The sequence below is a fragment of the Pogona vitticeps genome, chromosome 2 (assembly GCF_051106095.1).
Source record: "Pogona vitticeps strain Pit_001003342236 chromosome 2, PviZW2.1, whole genome shotgun sequence".
In the NCBI taxonomy this organism is placed as follows: Eukaryota; Metazoa; Chordata; class Lepidosauria; order Squamata; family Agamidae; genus Pogona; species Pogona vitticeps.
Genome location: NC_135784.1, coordinates 14,366,896 through 14,377,318, shown reverse-complemented (window position 1 = coordinate 14,377,318; position 10,423 = coordinate 14,366,896). Strand labels below are relative to the sequence as shown.

At 44.7% G+C, this 10,423-nt stretch overlaps 1 long non-coding RNA gene across 1 annotated transcript; it reads left to right on the top strand.

The window, feature by feature from the left end:
- The first annotated feature begins 368 nt into the window (after nt 1–368).
- On the top strand, nt 369–5,148 carry LOC144587427 (uncharacterized). The gene is made up of 2 exons (XR_013542583.1): nt 369–3,760; nt 4,189–5,148. It is a non-coding gene; the product is annotated as an uncharacterized LOC144587427 (long non-coding RNA).
- The last annotated feature ends 5,275 nt before the right edge of the window (nt 5,149–10,423 follow it).

Genomic DNA, 10,423 nt, shown 5'->3' with positions numbered 1-10,423 from the left:
CTGGGGTTCTCGTTTTTGTGCTTTTACAGAATGGGGAGCATTTCCAGGAGAAAGTAAGGAATGCGGGAGGAAAGGACCCCTGCATCCCTGGTCAGTTTAAGGAGGAGCAAAAAAGGAGGCTGGCAGGGAGGAGAATCCAGGATAGGGCTGACCCCCAAAGGGAGCATCTCCCTGTTTTCCACAGGCACAGAGAGGGTGGCCACATATCATAAGGGCATATGTAAGATGGTGTGTGTGTGTATGTTTGCACCCCTAACTGAGAAAGCGTCGCTTCTGGGGGTGAGAAAGCAGATCCATCATTCCAGGGCTGGTTCTTTGGGGACGTAGGGGTGGGGGGGAAGGGGCCTTTTGGGGTGGGGGGAGAGGGAACGAGACTGGAAGGAATGGATGGCTTCTCTCTCCCGCCACTTACTCTGGGTGGGAGAACATACCATTATATTGGATAGACTGGACGAAGGGCCAAACAGAGGTGAGAGAAGGTCTTCTCTAAATGACTGTTTTTCGGCTGCAGCTCCCAGGATTCTGCCAGGGGGAAATTCTTGCAAGTTGCAAACAAAAATTTTTTTGAATGTGATCCCTCGTTGAATCCATGACATTTTCTAAATATTCTCAAGCCCCCCTCCTTCAAATAATACAAGGTAACATATTAGTTGCTTCAAAACACTGGATCATGTCCAGAGACAGCTAACTTGCTTCAAATGAATAAGAATTCTTACTTGACTAGCTAATGTTTCACCAATTTCCGGGGGGGGGGGGACCCGAAGGAAAGGAAAAGCCTGAATCCAACTCTTTCTATACAGATCTTTTTGCCACCATCCAAAGAGGAATGGAAAGTTAGAAAAGGGAGAATGAAAAAAACAAGAACACAAGATTGGAGAGTGTCAGGGTATAGAATTTTATAGGCCTGAACCCATATATGTTTCATTAACGAGCTGCCATTATGTGCAGATGAGAGAAAAGCTGAATCATCCTAAGCTGATGCAATGAGGTGAAACCAGAAAGAGCCCAGGTGCAGAGATGAGGTCACCTGGAACCCGATTGGACTGGACAGAGACAAGATTATGTATAAATATGGACTGTGTCTGTACAGTAGAATGTTCTCTTCTTCTGATGTGATTTTCTGCCACGCATGCTGTCGGACTGTGTGAAGACTTCTAGATGTGCTGTAGAGACCTGCCTGTATATAAGTGTACATATATGTAAATATAACCGTCAAAGAAGAACCGGTAAAGTGTCTTCATTTACTCTGCGCCAGAAACGTAACAGAGGTTATGGGCCCAGAAACGTGCGCTGCACAAGACAGACGGTGGTGAGTAAACGTGGGTGAAGTAAATAAATGAAGGAAGAGAGCAAAAGTGACAGTGGCAGTGAAGTAGAAGACTTGGGAGAAGACAGTTCGTCTGTTAGCCCAGGAGGGGAAAGGAAACAGAGAACTGCGAGAGAAGGCAGGATGGCATACAGCACGGGAGGCGTAGGAGGCTTGGCCATAAATAGACTGAATGGTAAAAATTACAGGACATGGGCAGTCAAAGCAGAAATGTTATTACGAAGAGAGAGCTTGTGGTCTTATGTGAACCGTCCTCCAGCCCAGTTAACAGAAGAGCAAGAGGAAGAGCATGAGAGAGCTCTGAGTACTATTATTTTGTCCCTAGAACATGAAGAATTAGTACATATACAAGGACTGAACACAGCCAAGGCAGTCTGGGACAGACTGAGAGGCATCTATCTGAGAGAAACAGCAGGCACAAAGATTTCCCTAACCAGGAGGCTTTATAAATGCCAAATGAGATCTGGGGAAAGTGCCTCAAAGCACTTACAAACCATGAAGGGACTGTTCAATGAACTGCAGTTAATGAACGTTGTTTTCCCTGAGGAGCAGAAGGTTTACCTGATTTTGAGCAGCTTAAGTTCAGAATTTAGCATGCTTATTACAAGCTTAGAAAGCCTTTCCGATACACAACTAACTCTTGAATATGTAACAAGCAGAATCTTGCAGGAGGAGGAACATTGGAAAGACAGATTCCAAGCTGCAGAAGAAAGCCACGTGGGAGCTGACCGGGAGAGACGGAGACGGAGTCCAGACGGCAGCGTGTCCCGAAGACGAAAGCCAGAGACAAACAGAGAGCAGCGTGGGCATGCCATGATGATCAAAGCCTGTTACCAGTGTGGGTCCAAAAATCATTTGCAAAAAGATTGTTTGAGAGGAGAGACATTTCCAAACAGAAAGGATTCCGAGGCAGTAGTTTGCAGGCGCTCTGCAGAGAGCAGCAGCAAGAGATCGGTCTCTCTTGTCAGCAGAAAAACAACAGATAACTTCAAGGACACTCACGCAGCTGAATGGCTGATTGACTCGGGGGCCGTAAATCATTTGACTAACAATGTAGAGATGTTTTGTTTTCTAGGAAAGACGGAGCTGAAGAACGTGACGCTGGCAAATGGACAAAAGGCAGACATAACAGGAGAAGGGAGAGTGTTTGTTCCCAGTCTGAAGTTGGAGATAAGTAACGTGTTACTTACACCCACAATTAATCATAATATTCTAAGTGTGTCAGCACTCGATAAACAGGGGTTTTGTGTAATGTTTGAAAAAGGAGAATGTATAATTAAGAAAAATAACAAAGTAGTGGCCAGAGCGAAGCAAGAGGGCAATTTATACATATTAAAAGACCAAACACACAGAGACACACACATGGTACACAGAAATGAACCCCAACATGACAATTGTATACACTTACTACATAGAAGACTGGGTCATGTAAACTTTAAGACAGTGCAAAAAATGGAAAATATGGCTAGAGATGTGAACATAAGAGACTGTAAGAATTACCTGGACTGTCAAATTTGTAAGCAAAGCAAAACACAAGTTGCCCCAAAAGGGAGACAGAGTACCAGAGAGACAAATAGACCATTTGAATTGGTACATGCTGATCTAATAGGGCCATTTCCACCTTCATTAGGAAGAGCAAGATTTGCATTGGTAATTGTGGATGATTATACACGATTTTCGTTTTGTTTCACACTGAAATCCAAAACAGAAGTTTTTCAAACATTTAAGAATTTGCTTAGATCAATTGAGCGGCGCTTTGGCCACCAGGTGGCGCAATTGCAGACCGACCGAGGTACAGAGTTTACAAATATACAATTCCAGAGGTGGTTAGAATCCACAGGAATCAGACATAGAAAAACAAGCCCTTATAGTCCATTTCAGAATGGAGTGGCGGAGCGAAGGAATGGGGTGCTCCAGAACATGAAAGATGCACTGCTGGCTGACGCAGGGTTGCATCATGCGCTGTGGGCCGAAGCTTTGAAAACTGTGAATTTTTTAATTAACAGAATTTGGTCATCCTCGATAGATCAAATCCCATATTATTTACTGTTTGGTAAGAAACCTTGTTTGAAGTATTTAAGAGTGTTTGGATGTACCTCTTGGGTACATGTGCCAAAGCAACTCAGGAGAAAAGGTCAAGCGAAAACAAAGAAAATGAGGTTCCTGGGTTATGAGCCTAGCTCAAAGGCGTATAGATTTCTAGATGGTGATAGAAGCGTTGTAATTTCTAGGTCTGCCAGTTTCAATGAGGGGGAGAACTGGGACAAAGTACACGCAAATTCACAATTATACATTCCACTGAGTGAAAAAAGAAGAGGTCAGTTTAGACAGAAAGAAACACATGAGCAAGACACGAGGTCCTCTGCTGATGAAGATGGAGAAGATGAAGATGGAGAAGTTATTGAAGAACACGAAGAAACACACGCTAGCGAGGTTAGTGAGACAGAGACACAGACAGAAACACAAGGTCCCAGAAGGTCCCAAAGGACAAACAAGGGTATACCACCCAAGAGGTTTGAAATGGGTGGTGTGAGAGTGTGTCATGTTTATATAGAACCAAAAAATTACAAAGAAGTTTTAGAACTTCCTGCTTTTGAAAAAAGAAAATGATTAGGGACCACAGATGAGGAAATGAAGTACATGAAGAAATGTAAGGTGTTCACAGATGCAAAGGTGCATACAGAACACACAGAGGTTACAGGTAACAAGTATGTGTTAAAATTAAAAGTTAAAAAATAATGTGTAAATGTGTTGGGATTGTGCTGTGTTCAGGCATAAAAAATTAGGAGGGGTGTCAGGGTATAGAATTTTATAGGCCTGAACCCATATATGTTTCATTAACGAGCTGCCATTATGTGCAGATGAGAGAAAAGCTGAATCATCCTAAGCTGATGCAATGAGGTGAAACCAGAAAGAGCCCAGGTGCAGAGATGAGGTCACCTGGAACCCGATTGGACTGGACAGAGACAAGATTATGTATAAATATGGACTGTGTCTGTAGAATGTTCTCTTCTTCTGATGTGATTTTCTGCCACGCATGCTGTCGGACTGTGTGAAGACTTCTAGATGTGCTGTAGAGACCTGCCTGTATATAAGTGTACATATATGTAAATATAACCGTCAAAGAAGAGCTGGTAAAGTGTCTTCATTTACTCTGCGCCAGAAACGTAACAGAGAGTTTATCTTACAAAGGGAACTGCATTTCCATGGTTTGGTTTGGTTTGCTTTTTGCTGTAGGAAAAAGGACAGTGAAGGGGAAAAGAGGACAATCCACGGCAGTCATTAGAAAATCAGATTCCGGCCCTGTATTTCTTGTTGAACTACAAAAATCTATTCTTTGTTTCTATAGGAAAAACAACTCTATCTTTCCCTGATGCAATGCCTGGAGGCAAATCTGCCAGGTTCTCACTGGGGCGAATGTTTCAATGAAAAATAAGATGCCCGCCCTTCTGGAAGGTCTCGTGACCCTCCAAGCATTTTAACTTTTTTCTCTCCATCTCTGTGGCTTCTTTGATGACAAGTGAGGTGCGCCCTCTGCCTGAAGCTCTTCCCACATTCCGAGAACTTAAATGGCTTTTCCTCCTGTGTGGATTTTCTTTTTTATTTATTTATTTTTTTTACTCCCCCCCCCCCATATTTTATTTTATTTTCAAAACTATTGGGTAATGGGGAAGGAATACAAAAGGCAAAGGGCAGTGGAAGGGGTGGAAAGAGGGTTTTGAGTATAAGAAAACATCAAATGCATACTCATTCAATCTTTCATATCAAGTATGTAAACATCTAATCTATTCATATTCCAATAAAAGTTCATCTTTCTTCTTCTTCTTCTTCTTCTTTTAACTATTTTGTCTATGTATTACCCCTTTAGCTTTCAACTTATACATGTAGTACAGCTTAAATCTATGTTATTCCTACAGCATCACAACACCAAGGCCAATTGTGAAATATATCCCCTCTTTCACCCTCCTTTTTTCTTAAGAGTACACTCAACAGGCCCAAAATAATATAAATTCTGCTCACTCCTCCCCTTTTCTCCATGTGCTTGTTTTGTTTCTGCGACTCTGTTTTCTTCCATATTTTAAAAGGGGGAACAATATCATTCAAAGTTTGCTTTTCAACCTCAATTTTCCTATCTGCTATCGCTACATCGCTTACTGGGTGACCCTCCATCCCTTTTATATTATCTGATATTTCCATCAATACAGCCGGTTCTGAGATTTCTTTTTGGTGTAGTTTAACCTCTGCTATTTTCACTCCCTTAGAGCCTTTAATTACATCTTCCATCTGATGAAGATAATAATTTACCTGCGTAAATTTTTCCAACACCGACATTTGAAAAGAGGCCCTCCAGTCCAGCCACCGATTTGCAACCCTCTCGGGGGGAGGTTCCATTCTCAGTCTCCACTATTTTAACTTGAAATTCCCTCTCCCCTTTACCCAAACACACATAACATGTAGGTCAACCCCAAATCCAACATTTCTAATATTTCACATTACAACTATTACAGTGTTATAGCAGGCACACTCAAGCAAGAGATGGAATCTAAAACATGAATCTCTCAAGTGTCTTTGTAGTCCAGTCCTTTTCCACGTCGCTAATGACCTTCAGACCAGTTGTTTCTTCTTTTCCCTTCTTTTCTCTTCTCAAAGTTTGTTTTTACCTTCACCCGGCAAGACTATTATTAGAGTGTCATTTATCAAGATCCCAGTTCAGTTCAAACCACATGGCCCCCAGTTCACAGCTCACAGACCGTTCTCCCTTTTACTCCCAAAGGCTTCCTTCTCCTCCCCCAAAAAGGGAGGTCCAGCAATCAGGGTCTCGGCAAATATATTATCCACAGAAACCAGAGTCCCACACAGTCTAAAAATATATATCCAAAGAGGAAAAGGGTCCAAAGTGAACAGCTTGCAACAGAATTTATTCTTTCAAAGCCTGTCAGTTGATTCTTCAAGAGTTTTGTTTTCCTTTAATGGAGACACAAGCTATTTCTGCCTGGCTGTTCCTTTAAAAACAACTCGACCTTCAGCTTGAGTAAAAGCTGGTATGCTGAATATGCCGCTCCTTATCTCATTTAGGTCATAAATTTGCACACAATCACTTGTTCTTCATTTTAATGGGGTTTTTCATAGAAGAAGTGCTTCCACTTACTTTGATGCATATTTTCCCGTGCTTGTTTTCTTATTCTCGGGGATCGGAGTTGTCTTCGCTGGTTGCCAAAAATGGCGCCCGTCTCCGGTCTGTGCTGATGTGAATTTCCAGAAGAAAGAAAAACCGAGTTGCTGCCCAGTCTTCTAACTTCTGTGGCTCACCCAACTGCTGCAGAAGGGTCTCTCCTGACTCTTCCTTGGCCCTCCCGTTTCTGGGAGGGTCCCAGACCGAAGTGGTTCTAGCTTTTCCGGGAACTATTCCCAAGAGCTGCTAGCTTCCCCAAGACGAAGCTCTTCCCTGTGTGGATTTTCACATGGCTGGCAAGGTGTGCACGCTGACGGAAGGTCTTTCCACATTCCAAGCATTTAAATGGTTTCTCCCCTGTGTGGATTCTCATGTGGTTATTCAGGGTTGAGCTCTGGCTGAAGCTCTTCCCACATTCTGAGCACTTAAATGGCTTCTCCCCAGTGTGGATCCTTGAATGACAATCCAGGTGATCCCTGCGACTGAAACTCTTTCCACATTTCAAGCATTTAAATGGCTTCTCCCCCGTGTGGATCCTCAGATGTTGAGCCAGGGATGAGCTGTGATTGAAGCACTTCCCACATTCCAAACATGTAAAAGGTTTCTCTGTGTCCATTCCCTCAGGGAAAACAAGGTTCGGTCTGTGCTGGAAGTTCTTTCTACTTTCGAAGCTCTGAAAAGTTTGATGAATTCTAAAGGGTGAATGATCACAAAGACTCTTGGCACCTTCTGGGATTTTCAGCGGTCTCCCTCCCGTGTGGCTTGTCCAAGCAGCACTTAGACTACAGTTATTTCTGCCCAAAGAACATTTACCCGTTTCCTTCCTTTTCTCTCTGTTTTCCTGGAGCACAGCATCTTGCGAATCTCTGAGTGGAAAAGCAAAATCTTCATTTCTACTGTGTGAATTTGCTTCACTTCTCCTTCCTTGAAGACGACTCTCTTTACAAACCACTGTTTCCAAGCCTATCCAACACAATTCTTCCTGGTCCTCGCTGTGTCTTCCCTCACGGGCTGAAATAAGAGAAACAAAATCCCATTGGAAGGGGGCACCTCGGGATGCTGAACAGGTTGGCATCGCCTCTGAGAACCTATGCACCCCAAAAGGACCAGAAGGGGGAATTTGGAAGTAAACATGATGAGGAAAGAATGGTCTGTCCCCTTGTTGACACTCAGACCTCCTGCACATATAGTTAGTCTGATACTCTTAGAAGTATGCCTCTCAGTCCCACCTCCTTTTCCTGTTTCTCTAAAGGGGCAGAGCTATCACTGGTCCTTTCCTGTCTGCTTTCTGGGGAATGTATCGATTAGTGAGGATTAAGCTTTAATAGGTTTCTTCTCTCTCATCTTGTGAAGGTTCACAGCATTGATCGGCTACATATTCTTTGGTACCATTTGTCAACTGAAGGGAAAGAAGCAAAGCTCACCCAAAGACAACACATTTTCATGCGTCTCCTCCATGACGTCCCTGTGGCAGGCCCTTTGGTTCTGATCCAGCAATACCCACTCCGCCTCTGTGAAGTTCACGGCAACTTCGTCAAAGGTTACAGGACCCTGAAAGAAGAGGAAGCCTTTCATCTTCAGAGAGAATGTGGTTGTTCGACTCTCACTAAGTACCGCCAGAAGAGAAAGAACCCAACTAGAGATGGGCACAAACCAGTTTCTCCCAGTGCATAAGGGGGGCAGCACAGGTACTGCTGCTCCCCTGCCCTGCCTCCTCTGGATCAACCAACACCCTCACTTCCTGCACCTCCTCCAGTCCCGGCAGCAGCTCAGGCCTCATTGCCCCACCCCACCCTTGGCTGACCTGCCACTCAAACAAAAGGGCGGGGCAGAGACGTCTGTGCTGTTGCTGGTGACTGGGAGATCAGCCGAGGAGGTGGGAGAAGCAAGCAAGCTGAGGTGAGTAAGTGGCTGATTGGATGAAAAGGCAGGGGAAGGAGCCACAGCCCCACACAAACTGGGATGAACTGGTGCGTGCCCCTCTCTAAACACAAAATGTGGACTGGGATTCCAAGGCCAGACCGAACCATTCCCTGAGAAATATCTCATACCATTTACTACACAATATTGAAAGAAGCGAATGGAAGGGGGCAAAGAATATGCAGCTGACCAGGCAGACAGGAAACAAAGGTGCCCAGGCTCCTTCCCCATCTTCCCATCCAGTCCCCTTTACCTGTTCTGCCTGCACAGGCCCAGCTTCCATTCCTCCGCAAAGGAGAGATGAGGGAGAAGTTCCCTGCATATTTTCGATGCCTGCAGGGAAAGATCTCTTATTCTTCACATGAATTTTATCCCCAACTGACTCAAAAATAATCTTCCTACTTTGATCAACAAAACTTTCGTGATTTGCATGCAGGAGGCCTAAAAGGCCATTCACTGCCTTTGGAAAGATGCAAAGAAGGGAGATCGAGAAGAAATGGGCTGACTGAGTCTTACCCTGTGAGACAGCTCCTCCGATCCCCTCCAGCCTGTTCCTCGGGAGCAGTGGCCTCTGCCTAAGGGACAAAGGAGCGTCCACTGCCAGAGGGGAGCCAGCGGCAGATTCTGAAGAACCCTGTACAAAAAAATAAAAAACAAAAACATACAGAAACAGCAAATTCTGGATACCCAATACAAGAACGGAGGAACAAATTTAAAAACTAACAGTAGAGGAAACAACATCAGATTCAGGAAGAAGTGTGGAAATGTTCGGTTAGGCCAGTGGTTCTTAACCTTTGTTACTCGGAGGCTTTTGAACTGCAACTCCCAGAAACCCCAGTCAGGACAGCTGGTGGTGAAGGCTTCTGGGAGTTGCAGTCCAAAACTCCTGAGTAACCCAAAGTTAAGAACCAGTGGGTTAGGCAACATATAAAAAAACCCATAGACCTGAACACTCACCGGCTCCTCTTCCTCCTTCTTCTCCACTCTCTGGCTCAGGAGGAAACCTTCCGCCAGGGACACAGCCTGGGAAGTAGTTTCCGGCTTGCACTCTCTGACCCAGATCTTCATCGCTGGGGGCAGGACAGCCAGGAACTGTTCAAGGACAATCAGATCCAGGATTTCAGCCTTGGTGTGTTTTTCTGGCTTCAGCCACTGACGGCAGAGACGATGAAGTTGGCTACAAACCACTCGGGGCCCTTCATCCTCCTGGTAGCTGAATTCCCGAAAATGCTGGCATTGGGCTTCTGGGTCAAGAGAATCCATATCAAGGTTGTTCTGTCCTGTTCTTTCAGGGAATTCCTCGTTGCTCCAACCCTCCATGTCATTCAGCTCCTTTCCAGCTCCAGAACTGGCTGAGACATCCAATTTCATCTCCAATAAGAGCCAAAAGAATAGAAGCAAATGGACCGCCTTTTCCCTCTGTAGGAAAAGCAAAGACATTACAAAACTCAGGGTCAAGCTGAAGGCTTGGGAATGGCTCATTTATGTGAGACAAAGACTGAAGGAGGAGAAAACAACTGACCACACAACCCCACTATAGAAACTGTTTTCTCTAAAGTTTGTGCTCTCCATATTTTTTCTGACTCCCCCCCCCATCAGGGACTATGGTCTCCCAATGGTACAATTTGCATTACAAATAGAAAGTGCCTTTTCACTGGTTCATACCCAAACTCAACAGACAAGGATTCACAGGCAGGGGAGGAGGGCAAAGGGGCCTGTCCCATCTGCGAAGTGCTTTAGCCCTAGGAGGCTCCTTTGTGGGGAGAAAAGGATGTTACTCAACGCTGCTGGAGGTCTCTCCCAGCCCCACACGGTCCCATGATTGTCACCTGCCTCATCAGAAGTAGAGGCAAGGAAATTTTATCTCCAGGAGAGGGGAAAAACAGCTGTATTACAAAACGCCAACAAGAAGGCATGGAAGAGGGAGGTGGGTGAAGAGAGGAAAAAGGGTACTGGAAGGCCTCTAACTAAGATGATGGGATACTACCTGTCCTGAATTGACT